This window comes from Crocuta crocuta, unplaced genomic scaffold (assembly GCF_008692635.1).
Source record: "Crocuta crocuta isolate KB4526 unplaced genomic scaffold, BGI_CrCroc_1.0 scaffold231, whole genome shotgun sequence".
NCBI classification, from domain to species: Eukaryota; Metazoa; Chordata; class Mammalia; order Carnivora; family Hyaenidae; genus Crocuta; species Crocuta crocuta.
Window position 1 is genome coordinate 3955437 of NW_027528357.1, and position 16803 is coordinate 3972239.

Here is a 16803-nt window from a genome sequence, read left to right on the forward strand (position 1 = left end):
CCCCCATGGTCCTCTGTTAAGTTCCTCCTAATCCTCCTATACGTGCAAACATATGGTAGCTGTCCTTCTCTGCCTGACTTATTTCGCTCAGCATAACACCCTCAAGTTCCATCCATGTTGCTACACATGGCCAGATTTCATTCTTTCTCATTGAGATCTGGAAACGAGGCCTGGCCTGGGGTATAGAGCAAGGCCCACCTTGGCTATGCCCCCGGCACAGGTGGCTGAACTCCCTTCTATCCAACTGCTATATTAAATGCTAAGCCATTAACTGCCACTGGAGTTTAAGAAACCAGTAATTCTCAGTCCATTCAGGTACCCAGGTCCTAAGGAGTGATAGGAGTTCTCCAAGTGTTGTACCACAGTAGTTTACTGGGCTAATTCTTATCCCTCTGTCCCACTGCATCCCATTCTAAAAACACTACAGTCACCAGCCATTCAGAAACACTCATGCCAAGTATAATGGAGAAGAAAAGAATATAAGATCTGAGACCTAGTCCTGGCTCTGACAGTAACTTTATAAACTGCTCTGATTTTTAGTTTCTATTCCCCCCACCCTCGCCCCTTTTAAAAAAACAAAAACAAACAAAAACAAAACAAAACAAAAAAAAAACAAGAAAATGACTGAAGAAACTGTCACCAGATCTGGGAAGTCATTTGGGATAGTCTAACTAGTAACGTTTCTGTTACATAAGGAGCTTATCTTGGGAGCTCTGGCGCAGTGTGAGGAACCTCAGAGAGGTCAGGAATCGTTCTGATGAGCAGCTGACAAGGCTGCTCAAAGGCCTACAGCACTGCTGATCAGGAGGGACGCAAGCCAAGTGCATTCAGATGAAGTGGATAAAAGAAACACTTTGCACATGCGCCTCACAATGAAAGCCAAATGAGCAGATGCTCGGAGGACTGGGCTGATGGGCAATATAGCAGCTTCTTAAAGGACAATTTTACATTCCATGTTGGGCAGCAGTGATATTTATTACCTGAACAATTCAGGACAGGCCAGAGGGCTTATCTATGAAAAAGATATACGGTTCATGCCTACTTCACAAGGTTGCTACAGAGCAACCTGAAAAGCACCCCAAAAAATACAGATACTTATAAATGTAAAGTATTATTTGTGCTCTCTTCTCTCTGAGACCTTTGCTCTCTTGACTACATTCCTCCTTTCATCAAACCAACATTCTCTGACTGCACAGTGAAAAGGGATGTATGTTACTGTCATATGCTTGCCTCAAAACTGTACTTATTCAATCGGTATCTGACACTGTGTCCTATGCGGTTAGCAAGTACTGATAACTATGGTGACTAGGGCTGGGGAGAATCAAAAGCATTAGAGTGCACAGCATCATAAAGCAACAGTTCTCTCTGGAGGAACTGTTGGAGGAAGCATGAGGTGTAGGGAGAAAGGAGGATAAAGAAGGGGCAAGAAGTCTTTGAGACCTTGCGTGAGGCAAAGTTTCCTTAGATAGAACGGAACAAAAAAAGTACAAATCATAAGATGATAACTTGGACTTCACAATTAAAATCTTCTCCAAAAGACAATTAAGAAAATAAAAAACATGTCACAGATTGGGAGAAAATATTTACAAAGTACACATCTGATAAACGACTTATATCTAGAATATATGAAGAACTCTCAAAATACAGTTTTAAAAAAAAACAACAAAAACCCAATCTGGGGGCACCTGGTGGCACAGTCAGTTAAGCATCTGACCCTTGGTTTCTGCTCAGGTCATGATCTTGTGGTTCACGAGTTCGAGCTCCACACTGGGCTCCACACTGACAGTGCAGAGCCTGCTAGGGATTCTCTCTCCCTCTCTCGCTGCCCCTCCCCTGATCGTGTTCTCCCTCTCTCTCTCCCTCTCAAAATAAATTAAATAATTAAAAAAACCCACAAAAACAAACCAGTAATACAGGCAAAAGGTGTCAATGGTATTATCACCAAAAAAAGCAATACAGACAGTAAATAAGCACATGAAAAGATGTTCAACATCATTAGCTTTTAGGGAACTACTAATTCAGACCAAAATAAAACACTACTATGTGCCAATATCTATGGCTGAAGGGGAAAAGAAACCTACCAAGTGCTAGCTAGGAATTGCTGGAACTATAATAATGCTGCCAGGGCAATGCACAATGGTACAGCCTCTGGAAAACTGGCAGTTTCTTCCTACAGGAATCTTGAAATTTTGTCCCTAGCTCTTTACTTAAGAGAAAGGAAAACATATGTCTATACAAAGACCTATACATAAATCTTTATAGCAGCTTAATCGTAATCATCAAAATCTGGAAACAATCCAAATGTCCATCACCTGGTGAATGGATAAACAAACTGCACCACACCAAACAGTGAAATACTAACCCAGCAACTAAGAAGAACAAACTCTTGATACATATGCAATCGTCTGGGCAATTCTCAAAAGCATTATGCTAAGTGAAAGAAGTCACAAAAATGCCGCATACCGTATACTACATGATTCCATATATAGGGCAATCCGGCAAAGGCAAAGCTATGGACACAGAAATCAATCAGTGGTTGCCAGGGGCTGTGGAGGAAGGAGAGAACTCCCTCAAAAGGGGTGTGGAGGAACTTGTGATAATGAAAACATTCCAGATCTTGCTTGTGGTGGTGGCCAGATGACTATGTCCATTTGTCCAGTCTTATTAAGCTACATCTAATAGGGCAAGTTGAATTCAACCATAATTCCCTTAAAAAAAAGATAAATATGGGGGAAATACATCAAAGAAACAATGCCAATTTCAGGAGACAAACAGTGTACATTTCCTCAAATGACACATACAAGAATTTATCATGGAAATCAGTTAAACCTCAGAGTTTTTGTCCCTACATCACAAATTAAAACTTTCCATTTGAAATGCATTTGACCACCTAATTTTAAGTTACAAAATTGTAATTAATATCAAAGTACAGTGATCAATTATCAGCAAACTTCTAATCCTACCCCATTTCATACTGTCAAGTTCCTTCAAAAATTCATCAGCATTTTCTAGGGCTAAATAATTATTCTTTTTTAAGTTTATAATATTTTGAGACAGAAAGAGAGATAGTGAGAGAGAGCACACTCATGGCACAGGAAGTACAGAGAGAGAGGAGAGACAGAGAATCCCAAGCAAGCTCAGAGCCCGACACAAGGCTGGAACCCACAAAGCAGGAGATCAAGACCTGAGCCAAAACCAAGAGTCAGATGCTTAACTGACTGAGACACCTGGGCTCCCTTAGGGCTAAATAATTATTTTCTCAAGGCTCTCTGGAAATTTCAAACCTAAGAAGAGAGTCTCAGCTCAACAGTCAGTATCTTTAGGAGAAAATGGAAGTTTCATTCTCTTAGCCAGAAAGCTTTAGACTTCTGGGTATGTTGCATTGCATATCTCTCCTCTAACAAGAACATGGTAGCCTCAGGCACCTACGATCACTAATTTGGCATTGTACTGACCTGACAGAGGCAGGAGAGATGGGCCCTTTCAACAGTTAATTTGTAGCTGGAACTTCTGTCAGAAACACTAAAGACTAAAAAGCATGATAGTTATCCTCTAACATGGTAAGGGGAGGCTAAATTATTTTATTTACTAGTTATATATTCTACTCTATTTCTCAATCAGAGCTATAATCAAACATATTCATTCACTTTTTAATTCATTCAATGCACACAAATTCAGTAAATATGTAAAATGTAGGGAATACAAAAACAAAATGCACACTCCCTGTCCTTATGAAAGTTACAGATGGCTCTAGGAAAGCAGGCATTAATCAGTCACATATACATAAAATTTCAATGGTGACAACTGTCTTTGAAGGGTCGTATACAGCAATATAAACAAATATCTGACTCTGTCAAAAAGGCTTCCTTGTGGAAGACATGATTTGAGGGGAAAATAACTATTTGGGGCAGTGAGTAGCAAGGGCTCTGTAGCAGGAAGGAGCCCAACACTGAAAAGTCAGGGATCAAAGAGAAAAGAAGAGGAAACTGTGATTAAAATAAAGCTGGATCTGGATAAAAGTGGGCAGATTCAAGAGGTATTCAAGACACAGTCAACAGGATTTAAGGATGAATGAGACAGGAGGAAATGCTGGCCTATGCAACTGGAGGCAGAGTGGTGCCAGTCACAGAATCAGGACCAACAAAAGGGGACCAGAGGGAGAAGCAAGATGAGAAGAAACCTAACTTTGACTTTGGACATGTTAAGTATGAGTAACCCTGATACCTTCAAGAAAAGATCTTAACCACAGCTAGGATACAAAAGTTTAAGGCTCAAAGGAGGGGTCTAACGTAAAGATATACAGAGAGAAGCCCCTGCTCTTATGCAACTTTGTTAGGGCAGACAGACTTTACAAAATTAAGGTGAAAAATAATTCCTGTGGAGTTTAACTTCCCCTCTGGAGTGGGGCTGGACTTAGTAACATGCTTCTAAGCAACAGAATATGGTGGAAGTAATGGCGTGTAATTTCAAGGCTAGTCATAAGACACATTTCCTCGGAGCTTTCTCTCAGATCATACTCTGGGAAAAGCCAGCACTAATGTCAGAACACTCGAGCATCCATATGAAGAGGTCCACATAGTAAGAAACTGAAGCCTCCTGCAGATCACCAGGTATCTATTACACCAGGCATGGAAGTGAACCCCTTTGGAAGCAGTCCCAATTAACCCTTCAGATGACTGTAGCTCTTGCTGACACTGACTGCAACATCCCAAAGGTTCTGGAGTCAACACCACCTTGCTAAGCTGCTCCTGCCTTCCTGACTCAAAGCAAATACGATAAATGTCTATTGTTTTGAGCAATTAACTTTGGAGGTAATTCATTATTCATCAATTATAGGACTTTAAAAACAAAACAGGCCTAGAAAGAAAATTCTTCAACCCATAGTAAATATATTTAGTGACAGAACTTCTCATATATTTCTATAACATGACTTATACATCTTTACTTCAATTTTACATCATACTAGAGTCTAAGCAATAAGACAAGAAAAAGGAATAAAGATGAGAGGGGGAAAGAGAGAGAAATCTGCAGAAAGCATGATTTCTATACAGAAAATCTGAAAGAAATCAATAGATAAGCCATGAGAGCTAATTCATGGTTTCATCCAAGCTGCTGAATACAAGATGAACATGTAACATCAATCATCCTCCTGTATAGTAATAACTAATTAAAATATATTAAAAAATCACATTCAAAATAGCTACAAAAACCCTAAGGTATTTGAGGGTGAACTTAACAAAATACATGCAAGACATAGAAAAAGCCATGAAGCTTTATTGAAAGATATAAGAGAACACCTGACTAATGGATAGAAACACTATGTTCAGTAAAGGAAAACAACAGCCTTTTCTCAAAATTAATCTATAATTTAATATAATTCTAATCCAAACAAAAAAGATGCTTTTGGGATTGGATTTATACTAAAACAGAAGATTAGAAAACCACGAGGTTCTCCAAAACAAACCCGTACATGTGTGTGAAAAACTGGACAGGTGCTACTACAAATCAGAGTAGAAAACTGGTACAGGGACGAATGGCTTTCCATATGGTAAAAAAGAGATTTAGATCCTACCTTATACCAGTAACAAAAGTAAATCTGTGAATAGATAATAACTGAAGCCAAAGTCATCAAAACAAAGAGCAACTATTCTGGCCTATTACCTACTGGCTAAGGTAAGTATGGGGCTCTGGTCCTTTAGTTTTTAACTTTATGTTCTGCTTCCTGTGAAATGGTGTTTAGGCCAACATTTCTCCTACTGTCTTTGAGTTGTCAAGTGACTACTGATTAAAATTTGGCACTGAGAAGACTCATTCACAAGCCAAAAAACACAAACCAATTTTTAGGTATTAGCATACTCTCATTCTGAGTATTGAACAAAAACTAGTTAACAACCAGTCTAAAAATTCTATATAAAATGGTATCCACATTCCATACAAATTTGGAAGTTTTCTTTTTCTGTTTCCCAGGTGTTACCAAGTTTACAGGTTGGGGGAACAAGTTTATCATTTGGAGTACTCATGGTATAGACCCTTATAAAATTTACTAGTATCCTGAATTTAATGTCAGTTTCCAAGGTGGTAAATTAACTTAACCTGTGGCAATACCTTTAAAAGTTAATATTTTTCCTAATTATAAAAGTAATATATGTTCAATGCAAAGAATCTGGCAAACACAAAAAAGTAAAAGATCCAAAACCACCTAGTTAAACACTACTCATCCCAGTTAAACAATGGGTTTAAGTGTCCTCCCAGTCATTTGGAATACAGTAAATATGTCTTAAAACAAGTTCTTAGTGTCTATTTTGACTCAAACATTTTAATGTCTTTATAAATGTCCTTATCAGGGAGAAAAGAAAGAAATGTGTATGACTATAAAGGGGACGGCAAGACAGACCTCTGTGGTGCTGCTATATTTTGATTTTGATTAATACACTCAACAGACATTGCTAACCCCTCTCCCCATCCCAACTACTGAATATCAAGTCCTAGACAACAACAAATGTCTTGTCATTTCAAAATAGCCTTGATATTTACAAAGCTATGTTGAATGCCACATAATGATTCACACTTAAAGAACAGACATAAAATAGATACAAACTGAGAGAGCTTTCTGGTTCATGATTCTGACCCTTGCTCCCCTTGCCTTTCCCCAAAGGTTTCTTCTGGTAATAGACCCAGCCTGTTTGGCCACAAGACAGTCAAATGATCTGGTCAGACCAACCACGAGATCTTATCCTTTGGCTTCTTAAGTCAGAGTTGGAGCCTATGCATGTAGCTCTGCAGTCAACCACAATGCCCAACACATGGAGAAAGCCCACCTGAAGTCCAAGAGAACGAGCCTAAGCAGAGGCATACAGAACAAGAGGCAGAGGGTCCTGATGGACACCAAGTCCCCAATTCTTCCTTGGCTTCTACAAATATCAACAATCCTTCTACTAATCACCTTTTCTGCTTAACAGAGTTTGAAATCTGTTCCTGACACAACCAGAACACCTGGGATGTTGGCGGTAGGGGAGAGGGAGTGCAGGGTGAGGGATGGTGGAGAGAGGAAGTGACGTACAGGTGAAATCAAGCAGGTTCTGGCCCACTGATGAGGTTCCCCTCTGGTAGTTATAAACAATTATACATTATGAGGCAAACTACACTATTTCAAAAGATACCTTTTAATGCTCCAAATCACAAAACTTACCAAATATCAAAAGTATGTATAAAATTACACAGCACTGAAAAGAAGTATCACAATACAACAGACATGTATACCTACCACCCAGTTTAAGAATAAGAACATAATCTGGGGCACCTGGGTGGCTCGGTCAGTTAAGTGTCTGATTCTAGATTTCATGTCATATCTCATGGTTCTTGAGTTCAAGCCCCGTGTTGGGCTCCGCGCTAACAGCTCAGAGCCTGCTTGGGATTCCATCTCCCTCTCTCTCTCTGCCCCTTCTCCACTCTCATGTGTGTGTACACACACACACTCACTCTCTCTCAAAAATAAACATTAAAAACAAAAAGAGAGACTTAAAAAAAAGAACATAATCTTTAAAGTTCCCTCTCCAATACTATCTCTTCCCCAGCTCCTCAAAGGGAACCTCTATTCCAAACTTACCACTCTCTTTTCCTGATAGTTTTACCTCACTGGTATCCTTAGCAATGCCGTCTTTACATTTGTCTGTTTCTGAACTGCTTACAAATGGAAAAATTGGAGACTTGTGTTTTTTAATACCAAGTTCTGAGACCCATCCATATGTTGCAAGTAATTACAGTCCATTCCACTACTGAACAGCACTCCACTGGCTTAGCATATCATGGTTTATCCATTCTATGCTTAACGGACATGTGGTTCTTTCTAGGTTTCTATTATCACAAACAATACTGTTATGAACATTCCTAAATGTGTTTCCCAGCACACACTCACAAGAATATTTATTTAGGGCAGGGGTTGCTAAACCACTTCTGCAAAGGGTAAGGTGGTAAGTATTTTAGGCTTTGCAAGATAGAAGATCTCTGGTATAACTATTCAACTCTGGTGCTACACCACAAAAGCAGCCATAATGATATATAAACAAGTAAGCATGAGAGTATTCCAACAGAATTTTACTTATGGACACTGAAATTTGAATTTTATATAATTTTCACATTACCAATCACACAATTTTTTTCACCACTTAGAAATGTTAAAAATCTTTAACTCATGAGTTGTCACCAACCCCTGATCGAGAGTACATACATTAAGGGTATTAGGTCATAGGATATGCATATTTTCAATATGACTAAATATGACCAATTTGTTTTCCCAGGTGGTTGAGGCAAAAGAGTAAGCAAAATGAGAGATCAGGATATGTTATATTCCTGGCAATACTTACTGCTGTCAGACTTTCTTATTTTTTGACAATCAAGTAAAGTGTGTAGTTGGTATCTTAACATAGTTTTAATTTGCATTTCCCCACTGTCTCTGCCATTACTGGTCATTCCATTTCCTCTTCTCTAATGTGCCTCTGAAGTCTAGTCCACTACTCCATTCAATGGGTTGTTTTGTCTTTTCTTTTTTTTTTTTAAAGTAGGCTTCATGCCCAGCACGGAGTACAACGTGGGGCTCAAACTCACAATCTGGAGATCAAGACTTGAGCTAAAATCAAGAGTTGAGTGACCCTGGGTTGTTTTCTTTTTTCTGTTAGTTTGTAAAGATCTTTGTTGCAGTCTGGCCTCTAACCTTGTGTCCATTACATGCACTGCAAGAATATTTTCCCAATTTATACCTTGCCTTCTTAATAAGAGGTGTCTTTTGGGGCGCCTGGGTGGCTTAGTCAGTTAAGCGTCCGACTTTTGCTTAGATCATGATCTCGCGGTTCGTGGGTTCGGGCCCCGCGTCGGGCTCTGTGCTGACTGCCAGCTCAGAGTCTGGAGTCTGTTTCAGTCTGTGACTCACTCTCTCTCTGACCCTCCCCTGCTCATGCTGTCTCTCTCTCTCTCTCTCCTAGAAATAAAAACCTTAAAAAAAAAATTAAAAAAAAAAAAGAGGTATCTTTTGTGGTTCACATTTTCTATGTCTTAAGAAATTCTTCTCTATCTAGAGATCATTAAAAATACCATTCTAGGGCACCTGGGTGGCTCAGATGGATAAGCAGCCGACTTCGGCTCAGGTCATGATCTCGTGGTTCATGAGTTGAAGCCCTGCATCGGGCTCTCTGCTGACAGCCTGGAGCCTCGAGCCTGCTTCAGATTCTGTGTCTCCCTCTCTCTCTCTGCCCCTCCCCTGCTCATGCTCTGTCTCTTTCAAAAATAAATAAACGTTAAAAAATTTTTTTTAATTCAATTAAAAAAATACTGTTCTAATGTCTAAAAATTTTTAAGTTTTACCTTTCAGGTTTAAGTATAGATTCAATGTCACTTTCTTCCATGTGGATAACTGTCCCAGTACAATGTATGGGGACCTTACTAAAGGTGTGCAATGCAAACTTTGTCATAAACCAGGTTTCCAGGTTTCCATGTTCTGTTCCACTGGTCCGTCTACCCGTACACCACATTGTGGTCATACTTATTACAGCTTTATAATAATTCTTAATAGATGCTAAAGAATTCTTCTCACTTTGGGTACTACTTCTTAAGGAGGACCTTGGCTACTCTTGAGGGACTGACCTTCCTTAAGCTATGACAACCATTTAATTGCCATAGATGAAAAAAAATTCCACATACTGAAAAAAATCTAGTAGTTAAAAGAGTTTACATGTCTATGGTGGAACAATTCTACTGTTCTGAAAAAACATATTAAAAATGATACAAGTCATAAAAATAGAACTACCCTACAACCCAGCAATTACACTACTAGGTATTTATCCAAGGGATACAGGTGTGCTGTTTAGAAGGGGCACATGCACCCCAATATTTATAGCAGCGCTATTAACAACAGCCAAATCATGGAAAGAGCCCAAATGTCCTTCAACTGTTGAATGGATAAAGAAGATGTGGTATATATGTACAATGGAGTGTTACTCAGCAATCAAAAAGAATGAAATCTTTCCTTTGCAACAATGTGCATGGAACTAGAGAATATTAACCTAAGTGAAATAAGTCAATCAGAGAAAGACAAATATCATATGACTTTACTCATATGAATTTAAGATACAAAATAGATGAACATAAGGAAATGGAAGCAAAAATTATATAAAAACAGGGAGGGGGACAAAACATAGGAGCCTCTTAAATATAGAGAACAAACTTAGGGTTGCGGGAAGGACTGTGGGTGGGGGGAAGGGCTAAATGGGTGCAGGGCATTAAGGAAGACACTTGTTAGGATAAACACTGAGTGTTATACATAGGGAACAAATCACTGGAATCTACTCCTGAAAATATTACAGTACTATATGCTAACTTGGATGTAAATTTTAAAAGATAATAAATAATGATACAAGTCATAAAAAAGAAGATGGTGATAAGGAGTTCAACTCAAGAGCCATTTAAAAGAAAAATTCCAAAAATGTCTTATAAAATATCATTATTAAAGTAAATGTATAGCACCCAACTTTTATGTCCACTATACTGCTGTTCCTTTTAAAAAAAAAAAAAGTTTCAGTATTTTAGTCACAGTTCATTCTATGCTCTCTGATATTTACTGAGTCTTGGCCAATTATATTCTTGATACCATGTCAGATACTACATAGTACTAACCTGAAATGAATCATACCCTGGAAGCTCTTATCACACTGTCAAACACCAATCTAAGAGACANCAGGTGGTTGAGGCAAAAGAGTAAGCAAAATGAGAGATCAGGATATGTTATATTCCTGGCAATACTTACTGCTGTCAGACTTTCTTATTTTTTGACAATCAAGTAAAGTGTGTAGTTGGTATCTTAACATAGTTTTAATTTGCATTTCCCCACTGTCTCTGCCATTACTGGTCATTCCATTTCCTCTTCTCTAATGTGCCTCTGAAGTCTAGTCCACTACTCCATTCAATGGGTTGTTTTGTCTTTTCTTTTTTTTTTTTAAAGTAGGCTTCATGTCCAGCACGGAGTACAACGTGGGGCTCAAACTCACAATCTGGAGATCAAGACTTGAGCTAAAATCAAGAGTTGAGTGACCCTGGGTTGTTTTCTTTTTTCTGTTAGTTTGTAAAGATCTTTGTTGCAGTCTGGCCTCTAACCTTGTGTCCATTACATGCACTGCAAGAATATTTTCCCAATTTATACCTTGCCTTCTTAATAAGAGGTGTCTTTTGGGGCGCCTGGGTGGCTTAGTCAGTTAAGCGTCCGACTTTTGCTTAGATCATGATCTCGCGGTTCGTGGGTTCGGGCCCCGCGTCGGGCTCTGTGCTGACTGCCAGCTCAGAGTCTGGAGTCTGTTTCAGTCTGTGACTCACTCTCTCTCTGACCCTCCCCTGCTCATGCTGTCTCTCTCTCTCTCTCTCCTAGAAATAAAAACCTTAAAAAAAAAATTAAAAAAAAAAAAGAGGTATCTTTTGTGGTTCACATTTTCTATGTCTTAAGAAATTCTTCTCTATCTAGAGATCATTAAAAATACCATTCTAGGGCACCTGGGTGGCTCAGATGGATAAGCAGCCGACTTCGGCTCAGGTCATGATCTCGTGGTTCATGAGTTGAAGCCCTGCATCGGGCTCTCTGCTGACAGCCTGGAGCCTCGAGCCTGCTTCAGATTCTGTGTCTCCCTCTCTCTCTCTGCCCCTCCCCTGCTCATGCTCTGTCTCTTTCAAAAATAAATAAACGTTAAAAAATTTTTTTTAATTCAATTAAAAAAATACTGTTCTAATGTCTAAAAATTTTTAAGTTTTACCTTTCAGGTTTAAGTATAGATTCAATGTCACTTTCTTCCATGTGGATAACTGTCCCAGTACAATGTATGGGGACCTTACTAAAGGTGTGCAATGCAAACTTTGTCATAAACCAGGTTTCCAGGTTTCCATGTTCTGTTCCACTGGTCCGTCTACCCGTACACCACATTGTGGTCATACTTATTACAGCTTTATAATAATTCTTAATAGATGCTAAAGAATTCTTCTCACTTTGGGTACTACTTCTTAAGGAGGACCTTGGCTACTCTTGAGGGACTGACCTTCCTTAAGCTATGACAACCATTTAATTGCCATAGATGAAAAAAAATTCCACATACTGAAAAAAATCTAGTAGTTAAAAGAGTTTACATGTCTATGGTGGAACAATTCTACTGTTCTGAAAAAACATATTAAAAATGATACAAGTCATAAAAATAGAACTACCCTACAACCCAGCAATTACACTACTAGGTATTTATCCAAGGGATACAGGTGTGCTGTTTAGAAGGGGCACATGCACCCCAATATTTATAGCAGCGCTATTAACAACAGCCAAATCATGGAAAGAGCCCAAATGTCCTTCAACTGTTGAATGGATAAAGAAGATGTGGTATATATGTACAATGGAGTGTTACTCAGCAATCAAAAAGAATGAAATCTTTCCTTTGCAACAATGTGCATGGAACTAGAGAATATTAACCTAAGTGAAATAAGTCAATCAGAGAAAGACAAATATCATATGACTTTACTCATATGAATTTAAGATACAAAATAGATGAACATAAGGAAATGGAAGCAAAAATTATATAAAAACAGGGAGGGGGACAAAACATAGGAGCCTCTTAAATATAGAGAACAAACTTAGGGTTGCGGGAAGGACTGTGGGTGGGGGGAAGGGCTAAATGGGTGCAGGGCATTAAGGAAGACACTTGTTAGGATAAACACTGAGTGTTATACATAGGGAACAAATCACTGGAATCTACTCCTGAAAATATTACAGTACTATATGCTAACTTGGATGTAAATTTTAAAAGATAATAAATAATGATACAAGTCATAAAAAAGAAGATGGTGATAAGGAGTTCAACTCAAGAGCCATTTAAAAGAAAAATTCCAAAAATGTCTTATAAAATATCATTATTAAAGTAAATGTATAGCACCCAACTTTTATGTCCACTATACTGCTGTTCCTTTTAAAAAAAAAAAAAGTTTCAGTATTTTAGTCACAGTTCATTCTATGCTCTCTGATATTTACTGAGTCTTGGCCAATTATATTCTTGATACCATGTCAGATACTACATAGTACTAACCTGAAATGAATCATACCCTGGAAGCTCTTATCACACTGTCAAACACCAATCTAAGAGACACACCATTCACATTACAAAAGAGAAACATCAACTCAGGAAACCTGACAGGAAAAAGACATACAGATAGGGAAGTTTCTAAACAGGTTTTATCAGAAGGCAGTATAAGACACTAAACTTTTCTGCAACAAGATTTTCCTTAATTTTTTTTCTGCAGTTGTTTTGTTTCTGTCTTTTCTTTACCTAAAACCATTTAATGGCATCCTAGTGTTCTTCTAAAGAACCCTATTACTGCAGGACCGATACCTCCAAGTTCTCACTAAAGAAATTCCATGGTCAAAAAAGTTAGGAAAATGTTATATACTCGACACGCCCTGAGAGATTCATACTGTTTATTACTGCCCTAAAGGTTCTGTGAAGTTCTACAATAAAGAAAACTATTTCACCTAGTTAACTCAGAACTTCTCATTTTCAAGCATGGAACTTTTCCCCCATCCATTTTGTCTTTTTTGCATAACACAAAACAGGTTTCAAATAACAATAGATTAAGTAACAGATTGGTTTCAAATTCTGTAATCAGCCAATTTTTAAACTATGGCTTATTCTTTCTGCAGCAAAAATGGTTTTTCTGTGCACCTGCAAATTCCATTAACGAGAGCCTATCATGTTCACAAGGAAGATCTTCATAAAGTGAAGGTTAATTTTGTAATTATCTAAATTTAACTGCTTAAAGTTCGTATTTCTGTACCATCTTTTTAAAAAATAAATGTTTATTCATTTTTGAGAAAAAAGAGTATGAGCAGGGGAGGGGCAAAGAGAGAGGGGTACAGAGGATCCGAAGACGGCTCTGCACTGACAACAGTGATCCAGCCCGATGTGGGGCTTGAATTCATGACCCGTGAACTGAAGTTGGATGCTCAACTGACTGAGCTACCCAGACACCCTTCTGTACTATATTTAATGTAACATATACAGCACATAGTTGTAAACAAAAATGGTAAATCCAGAAGTCATCATTATTATTATAGATCCCTAAAAGAATGTAAAAGAAGTGAAAACAATTCTAAAAGAAGTGAAATTTAGCAATTATTTACTATCAATTATTTTTTTCTAAGTTTAGAATATCATATACTAAAGAATATATCAGCATTTAAATGTTACATTCAACAAATGCAACATTCTTCCACATAGGATATGGTGAGGAAAGAGTTAACACAGCAGGTCTGTTTTACTCAGTCCATGCTATTCTCTGGGGCATTCCTGGAGCCATGGCAATGACCCCTGGCCAAACTCTGAGAACTAAACTCCTGGAATGTTCACAGTCATTGGGTAAGGATGTTAAAGGCAATGGGTCAGGATATATCAGGCTGTCAGTGTTGTTTAAAGTAACCATCAAGATTTATGATGTGCACCTGGTATCTGGTCAAGTCCTAAATTTTAGTTACCAGGGCTGGCCGCAGAAAGTCACGTCTGTGTGATCCTCACAGAGGAAAGACGTGGACGTTTCTGTCTGATCTTCCTGGCATTCACCTGTATGTATCTTTTTTCTGCTGCTCCTGTACTGTATCCTTTGCTGTAATAAACCTTAGCCATGAGGACAACATTGTTATATTGGGGGAGTCCTTCTAGCAAACCAAACTAATGGGCAGTCACTCATGGGACCCCCCCCCCCGAAATGAACACCATTAAAGCATTTGGTTTGCCATAGTACCTACTTCTCTCATTATTTTTCAGAAGCTAAATGATCATAATCACAATCTGCTTAAATGAATAAATCAATGTACAGGATAAAAACTGAACAAAGCAGGCACAAGATTCTTATCTTTAGAAAGGCTGGCCCTTGGTTGGCAACTGGGAATTTGAAAGATAAAGAGTTCCCTACACTGATATAAAACTTAGCTCAAATGGTAAATGTCTGTGTCTAAAATGTTTGTATAAACAATATAGTTTGTGCAAAACACCTGATTTCCTTCTGGGAGACTGAAATTTTGGTACATGCTAGGCAGAGGGTGCCTCCATGACCAGCCCTGAATAAATACACAGACACTGAGTCTAATGATCTTCCCCAACTGATAACATTTCATATACGTTGTCACAATTTATTACCGAGGCTTGTGCCTAGTTTCCTCCAGACTTCACCGCATGCACTTTTTCCCTTTGCCAATACTGCTCTGTATCCTTTCACTGTAATGTTAGCTGCTATTATGACTATATGATGAATCCTGTGAGTCCTCCTAGCCAATCATTAAACCTGGGGATGGCCTTGGGAACCCCCAACACAATCAGCATATGAAGACAGAAGTGAGTGTCTATTAGGCCAAATGCTAAAATTCAAATTTGGGTTCAAATTTTAATTCCAACACTTAGTAGTTAAAGAATCCTAGCAGGGGTGCCTGGGTGGCTCAGTCATTTAAGTGGTAGAGATTTCACCTCAGGTCATGACCTCAGGGTGCTTGAGTTCAAGCCTCACATCAGGCCCTTCCCCTGCTCATGCTCACTCTCTCTTTCCCTCTCAATAAATAAATAAATGAATAAATAAACAAAATAAACAACCCTAGCAATGTTATTCTTTATTTACAAAAACCTGGGGCTCTTTATTCCTGTGAGAAAAACATGCCCACCTTATAATTCTATTTCACATTACTGATTAAATGAGGTAATGCACAACGCTTATATATTATAGTACATACTCCGTAAGTATTGAATAGTATTCCCAGAGGCATTTTCTTAGATGAAACAAAAAATCAGGAACCTTTTATATTTGTACTGATGTAATGATTATTCAAATGGCCACAGTATTGCAAAAAGCAGCTCCAAGATAAACTTTAACCCTGAATCTTTTTTATTTTGAGAAAGACTGCGCACATGCACTAGCGTGCCCACAAGCCTATGTGAGCGGGAGAGAGGCAGAGAGAAAGGGAGAGAGAGAGAGAATCCTGCGGGGCTCAAACCCACGAGATCATAACCTGAAATCAAGAGTCTGATGCTTAACCGAGTGAGCCATCGAGGCACTCCCAACCCTGAATCTTCAAACTGATTCTAAGTGATTTCCAGACCACTTGACATGATTATTGGGTGGGCTCAGGCAGGTTAAATCTAAATAATAAGAACCTTTTTATTTCTAAACTTTATATTCATCTAGTCTTCAAACTGACCACCCTAGTGAGATATGAATGCACTAATTAATTAGTACCAGGACTATGTTTGATGGTTACATTTCTGAAATAACTAAACTTGGATTTTAGTACAAGCTATTAACTTATGTATATATGAGTCATAAAGTCCAATCAACGTTAAGTGTGACACCTACATAGCTGTAAAAAGCAAACCCCAAGGTAACAGAAGTGAAACCCTGAAGTCATTCACTCCCAGCTATCAACTTACCCCAAAGTGGTTTTTCAAATGAATTCATATCCCAAATCCACATGTCCCACATGTCCTGTTGAAAAATAAATTTCCTAAAATCAGATTATTACAGAATAACTCTACCATCCCCCCTTATAACTTTAGCCACACTATTCCACTAGACTTTAGGTCAGTCACACCTGAGGGCAAAACCCATGTCTTATTCAGCTATTTCCCCAATGCTGAGCACTGGCACATAATAGGTATTTAATACCTTGCATATAATAGGTATTTAGTTAATGTCCAGTACATGAGTGAGTCAATGAATAAAATACTATTGAGATCCAACATCAAGCTTGGTGGA

The 16803-nt window shown here is 38.4% G+C and overlaps 1 protein-coding gene across 1 annotated transcript in view; it reads right to left on the minus strand.

Moving 5' to 3' along the window:
- GALNT1 (polypeptide N-acetylgalactosaminyltransferase 1) overlaps nt 1–16533 on the minus strand; it is an 83879-nt gene extending 67346 nt beyond the window's left edge. Inside the window, exon 1 of the mRNA XM_077753801.1 lies at nt 16479–16533. The gene's annotated coding sequence lies outside the window, so the exon portion shown is untranslated. The remainder of the gene's footprint in view (nt 1–16478) is intronic.
- Nucleotides 16534–16803: the final 270 nt, after the last annotated feature.